Genomic DNA, 17,788 nt, shown 5'->3' with positions numbered 1-17,788 from the left:
GGGCCATCCTGCGTGACACTGCAGTGCCACTCCTAGATGGGCCAGGTGTTTGTGTCGGCCACTTGTGTCGCTTAGCTTAGCCATCCAGCGACCTCGGTGGAAATTTTAGGACTAAAAATAATATTGTGAGGTGTGAGGTGTTCAGAATAGACTGAAAATGAGTGGAAATTATGGTTATTGAGGTTAATAATACTATGGGATCAAAATGACCCCCAAATTCTATGATTTAAGCAGTTTTTTAGGGTTTTTTTAAAAAAACACCCGAATCCAAAACACACCCGAATCCGACAAAAAAAATTCGGTGAGGTTTTGCCAAAACGCGTTCGAACCCAAAACACGGCCGCGGAACCGAACCCAAAACCAAAACACAAAACCCAAAAAATGTCCGGTGCACATCACTAATTGATATGCACTCAACATTTTGTTGTTGCAACTGAGCCTTGGACACGTTTTAGACTGTTGCACTGTGTGAAACCACCAGTTTAAAGATTCTGTTATAAATTAAATATGATGTACAGTATAAGGTTTATAAGGTTACGTTGTAAAAACATGTTTTGAAATAAACAAAACTTCTATAATTTAGTGACTGACTGATACTTGTAAAGTGGCAACAGAAATTAAAGCTAAACTAGCAAGGAATAGCATTTGTTACAGTTGCCTCTTTAAGTTTACCTATCAAAACCAAAATCATTGGCAGCTTTTACATACTAACGTTTAGTAAATATACCTTGAAGATTCATGCGTAAACTTCAGAAGAGAAGGATGAGGAAGATAATGGGTGAAGAGAGGAGGAAAATGAAGAAGTTGTTGGAGGCTGGAGGGCTAGAGGAAGAGTGGATTAGGGCATGGGGTAAATATTGGCTGTAGGGCAAATGTCATAGATATCGACACACAATATCCAAAGAGAAGACACAAAGGGGAGAACAGACTCAAAGAGAAGAGACAAAGGGAGAACAGACTCAAAGAGGAGAACAAAGAGATAGGGAAACATAGGTTAACATACTAAAGACAGACCTGAAAAGTGGGTGAAAGAAAAGAACAAACACTTGCAAAAAGGAGACAGAGATGCACACAGATATACAAAGAAAGTTTAGTGGTATATTTACTAAGCTTAAGCTAATGCCCAAACTGATGGAATACCACCAGGAAGCCAGATTTTAGAAAACCACTGAACATTGGTTAAGCATTGATGGTTTTAACATAACAAGTTTAGAAACTCCCTATTTACTAAGCACCAATATAAGAAACCATTAAAAAGCTGACATCAAACCTGCCCAAATTATAGGCTAGCTACTGAGAGGCAAGTTTTTGTGTAAAAACCAGTGACGTGCGGTGGATGAACACATTGTATTGTCCAAGACTTCACCATGATGACTAAACAAAGGGACACAAGTATGTGAAATACTGTGAATGTAGGCAATGTGAGTGTTTCCAGATTATGCTACTGTATGATCACAGCTTACATGAGTTATCCAGCACTCGAAACAGAAGCAGAGGAGCACTGGCAGCTTTACAAAAGCTTTACATGTCTAGGTTTTTTGGGTGGTGTTTGTACCCCAATGCCAAGTCTGATAGTGAGGGCAAACAGGATTTCCACCTCAGTTGCAACAATTTAATGAACAACCTTGCCAAGGACCATCTTAAGCCAGACATGGCAAGGTCAAGATCAGTATTAGGCCTTCACAAGCTGTTGTGAAGGCCATTGGTTCCTTCCAATCAGTTATATATCGTGTGGTGGGCATCAGAACATGTTCTCCCGCCATCTCTTTTTGGTGCTGGCAGCCCTGTAAACCTTTTCCTACTCCTCAGTATGCTTCTCCAGCCAGGAATCACAGTGGCATGAACTAAGGTTTGTATTCTATAGTCTCACAGGCATGACTAATTTTCTAGGAGTTATAGACATTGGGCTGAGATAGCCTAGGCACAGGGTAGAGGTTTCACAAATAGGAACCATATTTCAGGTGGTTTGTGATACAAATTGAAAATTATACGTGTTGTTGCAGGGTACCCAGTAGCTGTCTCTCATGTAATGATGTTTTTTCCTCAGACAGTTATCCCTACATAAGAAAATTGAAGCTGAATTTATACCGGAAGGATTGCTGGTGAGTACAGTAGGTGTATTTTTTGTGTACCATTTTTGAACCTTGAAAAAGGTCTCACATATTAATGCTAATCACATTTTTTTGTGTGTGTTGAACCCCACAGGTGATTCTTGCTATTACTGTTATTCTTAATCCTTATTCTGAATCCTTTGTTGCTTCTTCATACTCCTAGGGGGAATATTTACTAAAATGGGAGTTCTATTTAAGATGGGATGTTGCCCATAGCAACCAATCAGAGTCCAGGTATTATCTTCTAGAAGGTGCTAGATAAATGAGAAGTAAAATCTGATTGGCTGCTATGGGCAACATCCCATCTTAAATAGAACTCCCATCTTAGTAAATTTACCCCCTGATGTTCATAAGTGTAATAAGATACGTGATAGATAGAGTGAACTTTTGGACTATTAAAACTAAGCTCAGATGATAAGTCAGTAGTTTATTATTATTTTGCTCATCTGATGCCTCAGATATTGTGCTCTGCTGATGTATATTGCACAATATGGACTTCAAAAAAAATCAACATGAGCCATTAGATTATGCAAAAGAAAGTGAGCAGGTATGGGTCTTGTTATCATCAGGCAACTTTCAGAGCACAGGTAGTGGCAGACAGGTGAGGCAATCTCTAATTAACAATTACTTTACATGTAAGTATAGTTGCCAATAATGTTTTGACCTTGTCTTTCAAAACTTACCTTTGTGTTTTGTTTACATTATCAGCTTTTTAATACTTATAAGGTGTTGCTTATACAAGTATAAATATGCTTGTCTTTTGTAAGATAAAGAAAATCAAACCAGTTTATAAAACATATTTTTATTATTAAAATAACAGGACCAAATTTGTAAAGTACTTATATATTTGCTAAATGAAAGCAACATTTCAAATATAATAAATTAAAATATAGCCACAATGTTTTTGTATTACATAAGACCTGTTGCAAGTATACAACTTTCTTAGGAAGGCTAACAACTAAACAAATATTTATTGTCTCCTTAAAGGATTTAAGGCATGGGAGGGGTCTTTAGGGTGACCACGTGAATAGACAATCCCAGTGCAGATGCAATGTTTTGGGAGTCAGTTATGCCACACTTGGTGGCGTGCTGCTAGAAGATGCTATTGTATGGACAGAGCCGTAACTAGGGGGGGGCTAGGGGTGCATGTGACCCGGGCGCGGGACTGGATAGGGCGCTGGGATCCGTCTGCGTCTGATACAGCAGGGAAGGAAGTGGAGTTACATGGGATTTGTAGCATACTTGCTTACCTTACCCTCTCCACGAGGGAGAAAATGCTCTGTTCCTGGACTTTCCTGGTAATGTATGACTGCCATCACCTGTGGTGAAACACCTTTCTTATCAATTAACTAGCACACCACAGGTGATGGCAATCATACATTACCAGGAAAGTCCAGGAACAGAGCATTTTCTCCCTCATGGAGAGGGTCAGGTAGGCAAGTATGATTTGTAGTCATGTCTGTTACTGGTTACACTTGGAGCTGTAACAGAGAGACTACAAATCCCATGAGGCATTTCACCCTGCAGAGAGATGGCCGCCGCTGGAGCTGCAGTAGTCGGCTATCCTGAGCGGCAAGCCACCCGCCCTGTGACATGCTGCTGAGCGTTCTCCAGCCCCACGCAGCCCTACATTCAGCTCCGCTGCTGAGTCGCTGACACCAGCAGTGATTGATCGAAGCAGACCAGCACCCTTCACCTCCGTCTGATTAGTGAGAGGACTGGAGAGGTAAAAGACACAGGCACACACACTCCCTCACCCTGACTGATGTTAACCCCTGCAGCTCATTTAAGCATATATATATATATATATATATATATATATAGCCTAAATATGTCATGCTGAGACTATTTATTTATACCACTGTGACAGCTACAGATTTTATATATATATATATATATATATATATATATTTATTTAAAATGTGTGCGTGTGTATGTATGTGTATATATATATATATATATATACAGGTTGAGTATCCCTTATCCAAAATGCTTGGGACCAGAGGTATTTTTGATATCGGATTTTTCCGTATTTTGGAATAATTGCATACCATAAGGAGATATCATGGTGATGGGACCTAAATATAAGCACAGAATGCATTTATGCTACATATACACCCTATACACACAGCCTGAAGGTCATTTTAGACAATATTTTTTATAACTTTGTGCATTAAACAAAGCATTTGTACATTCACACAATTCATTTATGTTTCATATACACCTTATACACACAGCCTGGGGGTCATTTAATACAATATTTTTAATAACTTTGTGTATTAAACAAAGTTTGTGTACATTGAGCCATCAAAAAACAAAGGTTTCATTATCTCACTCTCACTCAAAAAAGTCCGTATTTCGGAATATTCCGTATTTCGGAATATTTGGATATGGGATACTTAACCTGTATGTAGTATATGTGTATATGTATATATATATATGTGTTTTACTGGGGTCTGCCTGTCTGAGGGTTATTCTGAAGCATATTATCTCTCCCTCTCCTTTCTTCCATATCTCTCCACCTCTCCTCTGTTAATGAGGGGTATTGCTATGCTTGGTATTGAGAACAAAGTTGCATTGGGTGGCATAGTTTTGAATTTTGTCGGTCTTTTTTATTCTGTTTCATTGTACTTTTTTATCTATTTTTTTATTTTTTTATTCATTATTATTTATTATTTTTTGCATTTTTCCCCCCATTATTATTATTTTATTTTATTTATTATTATTATTATTATTATTTTTTTTTGGGGGGTGCTAAATTACTGCCTTGCCCCGGGTGCCGTAAATCCTAGTTTCGGCCCTGGTATGGACCTCAGGTAGGTGAGCTAAGATTTTGCCAGTAAATTAAACATATTTGATAATAGCATTGTATGGGAATCTTGCATTCTAATGTAACTGAAGTATCGACAAATATAGCCGAAGCCAACTTGTTGATGCTGCTGTGTATGTTTCTTTTGGGTAATGATGTGAAAAAAACAGTACAAAACCATTAAAACATAGTTTGTCTAACTTTTGAAGAGATACTTATCTAGACAAGTAAATGTAGTTTGGAGTGCTTATAGATTAACATCTATGGGGTCTATTTAGACCTGGACGCAGCCACGCATTCACACGCAGTGGCTGCATCCAGGGGGTCTGTGCATGTGCAGCATCTATAGTCTGCATGTGCGACCCATCACTATGCAGCCATCAGGGGGGCGTAGACCTGGTGTCATGGGCTGACGAGCAAAACAGGGGCATGTCAGGAGCATTTTTAGGACAGGGGCATGTCGGGAACATTTTCAGTGAGCTGCGTGATGTTACATGCAGCCGCTCATAGAAAAGAAAATGGCGCCAGACTGCCTGCCAGTGATGCCAGTACCTACAAAGCTGAGGATCACAATCCTTAATAACTACAGACCAGTCGCTCTGACCTCTGTGGTAATGAAGACTTTTGAGCTCCTCGTGCTGACCCATCATAAGGAAACCACCAACTCCCTTGTTGACCCACTGCAGTTCACCTACAGAGCCAAGAGGTCAATAGACAACGCAGTTAACATGGGACTCCATTTCAACCTCCAGCATTTAGACTCTCCCAACACTTATGCCAGGATCTTGCTCATCGACATCAGCTCTGCATTCAACACCATTGCCCCAGTACTTCTCCAAGACAGACTATCCCAGCTGATCACTGATTTCCTGTCAGACTGGAAGCACTACGCAAGGCTGAGTAAGTTTGTCTCAGTGCCTTGGACCCCTGGACCATCTACACTGGAGCCCTACAAGGGTGTCTGTGCTCTCTCCCCTGCTCTTCTCTTTTGACACTAACAGCTGCACCTCTAGCCACCCATCAGTCTTGAGCACCTTGAGTCCTGTTGGAGAAAGAGCACTATATAAATAAAATTATCATTTTTATTATTATTATTATTATTATTATTATTATTATTATTATTATCAGTCAATCTCTTGAAGCTTGCAGATGACTCCAATGGGGCTGAGTCTGCCTAGGAGAAGGGAAATTGATTACTTAGCTTCTTGGTGCAGTCAGATCCACCTGGAGTCTAATGCTCAACTATGGAGATGGTAGTAGATTTCAGCAGGAGCCCAGCACTGACTGCCCCATCATGGGGGTTATTTAGAGTTGTTAGCAAACCATAAAGTTAGCAATTGGACAAAACCATGTTGCATGCAGATGGGGCAGATGTAACATGTGCAGAAAGATTTAGATTTGTGTGGGTTGCATTGTTTCTGTGCATGGTAAGTACTGGGTGCTTTATGTTTACACTTCAATTTAGATTTCAGTTTGACCACAACCCACCCAAATCTAACTCTCTGTGCACATGTTACATCTGCCCCACCTGCAGTGCAACATGGTTTTGCCCATAACTGTGCTTTTTTGGTTTGCTAACAACTCTGAACAACCCCACATGTGTGACCTCCCAGTTAGCTGCAAGGAGAACATTCTTCCTGAGGCAGCTGAAGAAATTCAACCTGCCATCGAAAATTCTACATGACCAGTAGTGAGTCCATCCTCAGTTCATGGATCACCGTCTGGTATGCTGCTTCCAATACCAAGGACACAGGCAGACTGCAGCGGATCATATGGTCAGCTGAGAAGGTTATCGTCTGTGACCTGCCATCTCTCCTGGACCTATACCACTCCAGAACCAGGAAGAGGGCAGAGAAGATCATTGCTGACCCTTCCCACTTCAAACTCTCTATCTTTCCCCCATGTGCTCTCCTCCGCCCCCCTTCCCTCCTCTCCTCTCCTCTTCTGTACTGTACACTGACTTCCGAGAACTGGAGAGGAGACGGCTGCTGCTGCTCAGCACGAGTGACATCTCTCCCTCTCTCCTTCATGTTTTGTGGACTCTAATACCGGTGCTGCTTATCATCTAGGTGTTAGGTTCCTGGTGCTCAGAACAAGGGAGATGTTGCGTAGTGAATCCAGAGCACCAGAACGTGACGCTGAAATAAGGTGTGGTGTGGAAATAACCCCTAGCACCCTATCTCCATTGTTTAACCCGTGTGGTCAGTTCACTCCTGAGTGACTATGGTTTCTTGGGCCCACGGCAGCCGCGTTTGAAGGGCGGATTAGGTCTGCCCAACTCCGATGCCCCCAGGTGTTAGAGTGAGACAAGGCGTGAACCGAGACAGGATAATAACAAGGGGACCTCTAACTAAAGCAAACAGAAGGCTAGGGGCTGCTAACAACTCTAAAACTAAGTATATGTGCGGCACGCCGCCAATGGAAAAGAACAACAAAGGAAATGCTGTCCACACGCCGACACAATACTGTTGTGTACCGGCGGTGACAGCATATGCAGAACCCTCTGCAAAACACCAGTAACAAATAAAACCAAAGAATACAGCGACCTAAGCTGACGGACGCGGCAAAGCCGCTATTCACGGTACCGGTACAAATACTGGCAAACGGACAGGAACCCCCAATGTAGCCGACACAGACTCTCAGAACCGGAGAACAGGCAGAATCCCAAACGACAGACCGGTGGACACCAAGAAGCCAGATACTCGACCAGGCACAGACAAAGCCACAGGACTTCTGGACAGGAACGCTTCACGGCAGGACACGGGATCAGACACTGGAACCGACACTGGAACCGACACTGGAAGCAGCTAGACAGACACTGCTAGACAGGAGCTCAGGAACTGGCAGGGACTAGCTCAGAACTCAAGAACTCTGGAACTATCACCAGCGTCTGTGAATTGCACTGAGCCAGAATATAACAGAGAGTCCTAATTAATTATGTCGTGCAGCTGCCCTGCTGCACAACTGAGAGGTGCAATTAACAGACAGGTGAGGCTGAACACATGGGAACAAGCTGCATTTACACAGACTCACCACCGGCAGCAAACAAGAGTCTACTTAAACCAGAGCAACTGGAAATCCTGGCCTGAAGACAACTATAAACATAAAATACGGAAAACAGGAATGAACCACTACCTGTGGTTCATAACAGTACCCTCTCCTTAAGGGTGAGCTCCGAACACCCCATGACACCCACGAGGAACATAAACAGAAGTATAACATAAAATACATAACCAAAATGCAAAACAGGAATGAGCCACAGCCGTGGCTCATAACAGTACCCCCCCCCCCTTGAGGAGGGATCAAAGGACCCAAAAATTCAGACTTTCCAAAACAAGGGATACAAAAAAAACCTGACACACTGGTCTAACAGGCAAGAAAACAGAAACAAGCTGTAACAGTGCCCCCCCCCCTTGACGGTGGCCACTGGACACAAGACAAGGAAAAAAAATATTTTTCTAATATATATATATATATATATATATATATATATATATATATCAAGGCAAGAGTAAATAATTATTTATTGTTCTTATTATTATTATTTTTACAAAGTTCTTGAGGTCTGACCAAGGTAATTCCCCAAACATTGTCTGAACTGATGGTACCTCCCAGCAAGGCTGGGTTCAAATCAGAGATTGGTTTATTAACCTTGGGAGCTGAACTTTCAGGCAAAGTACTACTATTAGAAGAAGACAGAAAAACACATCCTGCAGTCAAAACAACGGGCTGAGACTCTTGTGCCGAGTTTACAGTATACGGTGAACTCTCAGCAGATAAGACGGGTGACCTAGAGGAAGCTGAACCAATTTCTTTGGAACCATATCTTTTAATAACTGCATCACTGAATGCTGGGGGGTCCTGAAGAATGGGATCTTCAGTTTTCATTAAATTGGATGCCCACTCAAAAGGCTCCCCTCTAAAGGAATATATCAGATAGAGCACAAGGTTCTCTGAAGTGATGCCCAGAAATGGTCTAGACAACATAATGATGTAATAGTGTTTGTAAAGCACCAGAAATTGGACTAAGTCCCCATCAAAGATTATAGATGTTGAGAAATCAACAGTCAGGATCTGCTTCCTTCCCATCTGACTGACTAGAGTGCTTTGCTAGGACCTGGTCACTACTGACCTTACTCGAAGCTGAGACTTTCTGAACCCCACCTGGGGCAGTGACTTTCTGAACCCCACCTGGGGCAGTCACCCTCGGAACCCCACCTGGTGTAGTGACTTTCTGAACCCCACCCGGGGCAGTGACTTTATGAAACCCCTCTGGGGCAGTGGCCCTCGGGAACCCCGCTGGGGCAGTGGCCTTTGGGAACCCCGCTGGGGCAGTGGCCTTCGGGAACCCGCTGGGGCAGTGGCCTTCGGGAACCCCGCTTGGGCCGGGCCGTCAGCCTCCCTCTCTGGGACCGGTCCGACAGCCTTCCTCTCTAGGACCGGGCCGTCAGCCTCCCTCTCTGGGACCGGGCCGTCAGCCTCCCTCTCTGGGACCGGGCCATCAGCCTCCCTCTCTGGGACCGGGCCGTCAGCCTCCCTCTCTGGGACCGGGCCGTCAGCCTCCCTCTCTGAGTCGATAATTATCGAAACTTCTCCCGGGACTATGACTTCCGGGACTTTTGCTGAAGGTATAACCTTCAGAACCTCCACTAACGCTATGCCTCTTAAGTTCTTTCCTGGGGAAGCGACTACTAGACCCTTCTCTGGGGCTGTGTCTCTTGAGACCCCACTTGGGGATATTACTTCAAAGATCCCTTCTGGGGTTTTGCTTCTTGAGTTCCCTTCTAGAACTATGGTTTTAGACACCTTCTCTGGAGTTGCGCTTTTCAAGTCCCTACCTGGGGTAACAGCTTCTGAGACCCCTTATGGTATTGACACCTGAGCTATAATATTCGATGTCCCTCTATGACCCAGGGCATCGGGTACCGCTCCAGGACTCTGGTCATCGGGCACCACTCCAGGACCCTTGGCATCGGGCACCACTCCAGGCCCCTAGGCATCGGGCACCACTCCAGGACCCTGGGCATCGGGCACCACTCAAGGACCCTGGGCATCGGGCACCACTCCAGGACCCTGGGCATCGGGCACCACTCCATGACCCTGGGCATCGGGCACCACTCCAGGACCCTGGGCATCGGGCACCACTCCAGGGGTTTGCAACTCTGCTTCAACAGGAAAATCAAGAGAGGAGAGAAACATTCTCCTTTGGTTCCTGAATCTATAATGGGGCTCCCTAGCCCAAGGACCCCAATTATAGGACAGAGTGCTTTTTAGTGTGGGTTGTGTGACAAGTACCTCTGCCACAGTAGAGACAGGAGTAGGTCTTGTATACTGACTCAACTTGGCCAGAGGGCAGGACTTGACGCCACACTTTGGCTTGCGCAACTCACAGGTCTGCAGATAGTGGCCTAAACCCCCACAATATAGGCATACATTTAAGTTTCTGCGACGCAGACGCTCCTCTTCTGAGAGCCTGGGCCGCAGAAAATGTTTAAACTTTTTCTCTCCAACTGAACCTGAGGATTCTCTTGTCACCATATTGTGAGCAAGAGTCTCTTTAGAGGTAAATGAACTCTCAACGACTTCTGGCAAGATAAGCAAAATTTTAGTCAGAAGGTTTTGCAGTTGCTTTAAGGATTGCTGCAAAACTTCCAGTCGCTCAGGTTTCAAAGCACTGAAAGCAGAGTTCAGGGCTGAGAGAGATGCCTGCAGGGCTTGCATAGTTGGCATAGGAGGATTTTAAACTAGACAAGACAAGACAAGACTGGACTGGATTTTTTTTTTTTAAACTAGACAAGACAAGACTGGATTCTGCACACCGGACTGGATTCTAAACACCGGACTGGATTCTGCACACTGAATTCTAGACAGGACTGGATTCTAAACACCGGACTGGATTCTGTACACTGAATTCTAGACAGGACTGGATTCTAAACACCGGACTGGATTCTGTACAGTGAATTCTAGACAAGACACTGGACCAAAAAAGAAAAAACTACTATTTAGCTTTGTTTCTTTTTTGTTGTATGGCTGGTGATAATGTTAGGTTCCTGGTGCTCAGAACAAGGGAGATGTTGCGTAGTGAGTCCAGAGCACCAGAACGTGATGCTGAAATAAGGTGTGGTGTGGAAATAGCCCCTAGCACCCTACCTCCATTGTTTCACCCGTGTGGTCAGTTCACGCCTGAGTGACTATGGTTTCTTGGGACCACGGCTGCCGTGTTTGAAGGGCGGATTAGGTCTACCCAATTCCGATGCCCCCAGGTGTTAGAGTGAGACAAGGCATGAACCGAGACAGGATAATAACAAGGGGACCTCTAACTAAAGCAAACAGAAGGCTAGGGGCTACTAACAATCCTAAAACTAAGTATATGTGCGGCACGCCTACAGAGGAAAAGAACAACAAAAGAAATGCTGTCCACACGCCGACACAATACTGTTGTGTACCGGCGGTGACAGCATATGCAGAACCCTCTGAAAAACACCAGTAACAAATAAAACCAAAGAATACAGCGGCCTAAGCCGACGGACACCACAAAGCCGCTACTCACAGAACCGGTACAAATACTGGCAAACGGACAGGAACCCCCAAAGTAGCCGACACAGACTCTCAGTACCGGAGGACAGGCAGAATCCCAAACAACAGACCGGTGGACACCAAGAAGCCAGATACTCGACCAGGCACAGACAAAGCCACAGGACTTCTGGACAGGAATGCTTCACGGCAGGACACGGGATCAGACACTGGAACCGACAGTGGAACCGACACTGGAAGCAGCTAGACAGACACTGCTAGACAGGAGCTCAGGAACTGGCAGGGACTAGCTCAGATCTCAAGAACTCTGGAACTATCACCAGCGTTTGTGAATTGCACTGAGCCAGAATATAACAGAGAGTCCTAATTAATTATGTCGTGCAGCTGCCCTGCTGCACAACTGAGAGGTGCAATTAACAGACAGGTGAGGCTGAACACATGGGAACAAGCTGCAATTACACAGACTCACCACCGGCAGCAAACAAGAGTCTTCTTAAACCAGAGCAACGGGAAATCCTGGCCTGAAGACAACTATAAACATAAAATACGGAAAACAGGAATGAACTACCTGTGGTTCATAACAGTACCCTCTCCTTAAGGGTGAGCTCCGAACACCCCATGACACCCACGGGGAACATAAACAGAAGTATAACATAAAATACATAACCGAAATGCAAAACAGGAATGAGCCACAGCCGTGGCTCATAACACCAGGGGGTATATTTACTAAGGTCCCGATTTTGACCGAGATGCCGTTTTTTCTTCAAAGTGTCATCTCGGTAATTTACTAAGCAAAAATCACGGCAGTGATGAGGGCATTCGTAATATTTTGGAAGTCCTTGGAAAAAATCACAAATCAATACACCATCGGTCAAATACGCCTGCAATGTGGTAGAAATCGGGAATTTACTAAAAAGTGCAAAACACAAACACTGCCGACAATAGCCAAACACTGCCGTGCTAAAATACAAATCGTGAAAAAGTGCTAAAAAAAACAGACCTGCTTTTTTATCCCGTGTTTGTATAGGCATGCACGGATCCATGAGATCCGTGCATGTTTTTCAGTGGGAAGAGGGGGGAAATGTTATAAATTTTCAAAAAAAAAATGCGTGGGGTCCCCCCTCCTAAACCAAACCAGCCTCGGGCTCTTTGAGCCGGCCCTGGTTGCAAAAATATGGGGAAAAAATGGACAGGGGTTCCCCCATATTTAAGCAACCAGCACCGGGCTCTGCGCCTGGTCCTGGTTCCAAAAATACGGGGAACAAAAAGAGTAGGGGTCCCCCGTATTTTTGAAACCAGCACCGGCTCCACTAGCTGGACAGATAATGCCACAGCCGGGGGTCACTTTTATACAGTGCCTTGCGGCCGTGGCATCAAATATCCAACTAGTCACCCCTGGCCGGTGTACCCTGGGGGAGTGGGGACCCCTTCAATCAAGGGGTCCCCCCCCAGCCACCCAAGGGCCAGGGGTGAAGCCCGAGGCTGTCCCCCCATCCAATGGGCTGCGAAATGGGGGCTGATAGCCTTTGTTCAAAGTAATTGATATTGTTTTTAGTAGCAGTACTACAAGGCCCAGCAAGCCACCCCCGCAAGCTGGTACTTGGAGAACCACAAGTACCAGCATGCGGCGGAAAAATGGGCCCGCTGGTACCTGTAGTACTACTACTAAAAAAATACCCCAATATAGACAACACACACACACCTTGAAAGTATAACTTTAATACATCCATCCACACCTCCATATACACATACTTACCTTATGTTCCCACGCAGGTCGGTCCTCTTCTCCAGTAGAATCCATGGTGTACCTGTAGAAAAAATTATACTCACATAATCCATGGTTGAAGGCTTCTCTGCTTGTAATCCTTTTGTAATCCACGTACTTGAAAAAATAAAAAAACGGACACCCGACCACGAACTGAAAGGGGACCCATGTTTTCACTAGAGATGAGCGCCGGAAATTTTTCGGGTTTTGTGTTTTGGTTTTGGGTTCGGTTCCGCGGCCGTGTTTTGGGTTCGACCGCGTTTTGGCAAAACCTCACCGAATTTTTTTTGTCGGATTCGGGTGTGTTTTGGATTCGGGTGTTTTTTTCAAAAAACCCTAAAAAACAGCTTAAATCATAGAATTTGGGGGTCATTTTGCTCCCAAAGTATTATTAACCTCAAAAACCATAATTTCCACTCATTTTCAGTCTATTCTGAATACCTCACACCTCACAATATTATTTTTAGTCCTAAAATTTGCACCGAGGTCACTGTGTGAGTAAGATAAGCGACCCTAGTGGCCGACACAAACACCGGGCCCATCTAGGAGTGGCACTGCAGTGTCACGCAGGATGTCCCTTCCAAAAAACCCTCCCCAAACAGCACATGACGCAAAGAAAAAAAGAGGCGCAATGAGGTAGCTGTGTGAGTAAGATAAGCGACCCTAGTGGCCGACACAAACACCGGGCCCATCTAGGAGTGGCACTGCAGTGTCACGCAGGATGTCCCTTCCAAAAAACCCTCCCCAAACAGCACATGACGCAAAGAAAAAAAGAGGTGCAATGAGGTAGCTGACTGTGTGAGTAAGATAAGCGACCCGAGTGGCCGACACAAACACCGGGCCCATCTAGGAGTGGCACTGCAGTGTCATGCAGGATGTCCCTTCCAAAAAACCCTCCCCAAACAGCACATGACGCAAAGAAAAAAAGAGGCGCAATGAGGTAGCTGTGTGAGTAAGATAAGCGACCCTAGTGGCCGACACAAACACCGGGCCCATCTAGGAGTGGCACTGCAGTGTCACGCAGGATGTCCCTTCCAAAAAACCCTCCCCAAACAGCACATGACGCAAAGAAAAAAAGAGGCGCAATGAGGTAGCTGACTGTGTGAGTAAGATAAGCGACCCTAGTGGCCGACACAAACACCGGGCCCATCTAGGAGTGGCACTGCAGTGTCACGCAGGATGTCCCTTCCAAAAAACCCTCCCCAAACAGCACATGACGCAAAGAAAAATAAAAGAAAAAAGAGGTGCAAGATGGAATTGTCCTTGGGCCCTCCCACCCACCCTTATGTTGTATAAACAAAACAGGACATGCACACTTTAACCAACCCATCATTTCAGTGACAGGGTCTGCCACACGACTGTGACTGATATGACGGGTTGGTTTGGACCCCCCCCAAAAAAGAAGCAATTAATCTCTCCTTGCACAAACTGGCTCTACAGAGGCAAGATGTCCACCTCATCATCATCCTCCGATATATCACCGTGTACATCCCCCACCTCACAGATTATCAATTCGTCCCCACTGGAATCCACCATCTCAGCTCCCTGTGTACTTTGTGGAGGCAATTGCTGCTGGTCAATGTCTCCGCGGAGGAATTGATTATATTTCATATTAATGAACATCATCTTCTCCACATTTTCTGGATGTAACCTCGTACGCCGATTGCTGACAAGGTGAGCGGCGGCACTAAACACTCTTTCGGAGTACACACTTGTGGGAGGGCAACTTAGGTAGAATAAAGCCAGTTTGTGCAAGGGCCTCCAAATTGCCTCTTTTTCCTGCCAGTATAAGTACGGACTGTGTGACGTGCCTACTTGGATGCGGTCACTCATATAATCCTCCACCATTCTTTCAATGGGGAGAGAATCATATGCAGTGCCAGTAGACGACATGTCCGTATCCGTAATCGTTGTCAGGTCCTTCAGTCCGGACCAGATGTCAGCATCAGCAGTCGCTCCAGACTGCCCTGCATCACCGCCAGCGGGTGGGCTCGGAATTCTGAGCCTTTTCCTCGCACCCCCAGTTGCGGGAGAATGTGAAGGAGGAGATGTTGACAGGTCGCGTTCCGCTTGACTTGACAATTTTCTCACCAGCAGGTCTTTCAACCCCAGCAGACTTGTGTCTGCCGGAAAGAGAGATCCAAGGTAGGCTTTAAATCTAGGATCGAGCACGGTGGCCAAAATGTAGTGCTCTGATTTCAACAGATTGACCACCCGTGAATCCTTGTTAAGCGAATGAAGGGCTCCATCCACAAGTCCCACATGCCTAGCGGAATCGCTCCGTGTTAGCTCCTCCTTCAATGTCTCCAGCTTCTTCTGCAAAAGCCTGATGAGGGGAATGACCTGACTCAGGCTGGCAGTGTCTGAACTGACTTCACGTGTGGCAAGTTCAAAGGGCATCAGAACCTTGCACAACGTTGAAATCATTCTCCACTGCGCTTGAGACAGGTGCATTCCACCTCCTATATCGTGCTCAATTGTATAGGCTTGAATGGCCTTTTGCTGCTCCTCCAACCTCTGAAGCATATAGAGGGTTGAATTCCACCTCGTTACCACTTCTTGCGTCAGATGATGGCAGGGCAGGTTCAGTAGTTTTTGGTGGTGCTCCAGTCTTCTGTACGTGGTGCCTGTACGCCGAAAGTGTCCCGCAATTTTTCTGGCCACCGACAGCATCTCTTGCACGCCCCTGTCGTTTTTTAAAAAATTCTGCACCACCAAATTCAAGGTATGTGCAAAACATGGGACGTGCTGGAATTTGCCCATATTTAATGCACACACAATCTTGCTGGCGTTGTCCGATGCCACAAATCCACAGGAGAGTCCAATTGGGGTAAGCCATTCCGCGATGATCTTCCTCAGTTGCCGTAAGAGGTTTTCAGCTGTGTGCGTATTCTGGAAACCGGTGATACAAAGCGTAGCCTGCCTAGGAAAGAGTTGGCGTTTGCGAGATGCTGCTACTGGTGCCGCCGCTGCTGTTCTTGCGGCGGGAGTCCATACATCTACCCAGTGGGCTGTCACAGTCATATAGTCCTGACCCTGCCCTGCTCCACCTGTCCACATGTCCGTGGTTAAGTGGACATTGGGTACAACTGCATTTTTTAGGACACTGGTGAGTCTTTTTCTGACGTCCGTGTACATTCTCGGTATCGCCTGCCTAGAGAAGTGGAACCTAGATGGTATTTGGTAACGGGGGCACACTGCCTCAATAAATTGTCTAGTTCCCTGTGAACTAACGGCGGATACCGGACGCACGTCTAACACCAACATAGTTGTCAAGGCCTCAGTTATCCGCTTTGCAGCAGGATGACTGCTGTGATATTTCATCTTCCTCGCAAAGGACTGTTGAACAGTCAATTGCTTACTGGAAGTAGTACAAGTGGGCTTACGACTTCCCCTCTGGGATGACCATCGACTCCCAGCAGCAACAACAGCAGCGCCAGCAGCAGTAGGCGTTACACGCAAGGATGCATCGGAGGAATCCCAGGCAGGAGAGGAATCATCAGAATTGCCAGTGACATGGCCTGCAGGACTATTGGCATTCCTGGGGAAGGAGGAAATTGACACTGAGGGAGTTGGTGGGGTGGTTTGCGTGAGCTTGGTTACAAGAGGAAGGGATTTACTGGTCAGTGGACTGCTTCCGCTGTCGGCCAAAGTTTTTGAACTTGTCACTGACTTATTATGAATGCGCTGCAGGTGACGTATAAGGGAGGATGTTCCGAGGTGGTTAACGTCCTTACCCCTACTTATTACAGCTTGACAAAGGGAACACACGGCTTGACAAATGTTGTCCGCATTTCTGGTGAAATACTTCCACACCGAAGAGCTGATTTTTTTGGTATTTTCACCAGGCATGTCAACGGCCATATTCCTCCCATGGACAACAGGTGTCTCCCCGGGTGCCTGACTTAAACAAACCACCTCACCATCAGAATCCTCCTGGTCAATTTCCTCCCCAGCGCCAGCAACACCCATATCCTCCTCATCCTGGTGTACTTCAACACTGACATCTTCAATCTGACTATAAGGAACTGGACTGCGGGTGCTCCTTCCAGCACTTGCAGGGGGCGTGCAAATGGTGGAAGGCGCATGCTCTTCACGTCCAGTGTTGGGAAGGTCAGGCATCGCAACCGACACAATTGGACTCTCCTTGTGGATTTGGGATTTCGAAGAACGCACAGTTCTTTGCTGTGCTTTTTCCAGCATGAGTCTTTTCATTTTTCTAGCGAGAGGCTGAGTGCTTCCATCCTCATGTGAAGCTGAACCACTAGCCATGAACATAGGCCAGGGCCTCAGCCGTTCCTTGCCACTCCGTGTGGTAAATGGCATATTGGCAAGTTTACGCTTCTCCTCCGACAATTTTATTTTAGGTTTTGGAGTCCTTTTTTTACTGATATTTGGTGTTTTGGATTTGACATGCTCTGTACTATGACATTGGGCATCGACCTTGGCAGACGACGTTGCTGGCATTTCATCGTCTCGGCCATGACTAGTGGCAGCAGCTTCAGCACGAGGTGGAAGTGGATCTTGATCTTTCCCTAATTTTGGAACCTCAACATTTTTGTTCTCCAT

General features: G+C 45.7%; 1 long non-coding RNA gene across 1 annotated transcript in view; it reads left to right on the top strand.

Moving 5' to 3' along the window:
• Positions 1 to 17,788, top strand: part of LOC134935381 (uncharacterized) — a 112,766-nt gene that overhangs the window by 67,110 nt on the left and 27,868 nt on the right. Inside the window, exon 2 of the long non-coding RNA XR_010180101.1 lies at positions 2,048 to 2,102. This is a non-coding gene — a long non-coding RNA (uncharacterized LOC134935381). The remainder of the gene's footprint in view (positions 1 to 2,047; positions 2,103 to 17,788) is intronic.

The sequence above is a fragment of the Pseudophryne corroboree genome, chromosome 6 (assembly GCF_028390025.1).
Source record: "Pseudophryne corroboree isolate aPseCor3 chromosome 6, aPseCor3.hap2, whole genome shotgun sequence".
In the NCBI taxonomy this organism is placed as follows: domain Eukaryota; kingdom Metazoa; phylum Chordata; class Amphibia; order Anura; family Myobatrachidae; genus Pseudophryne; species Pseudophryne corroboree.
Note: the sequence above shows the minus strand (reverse complement) of the source record. Positions and strands in the feature narration are given on the sequence as shown.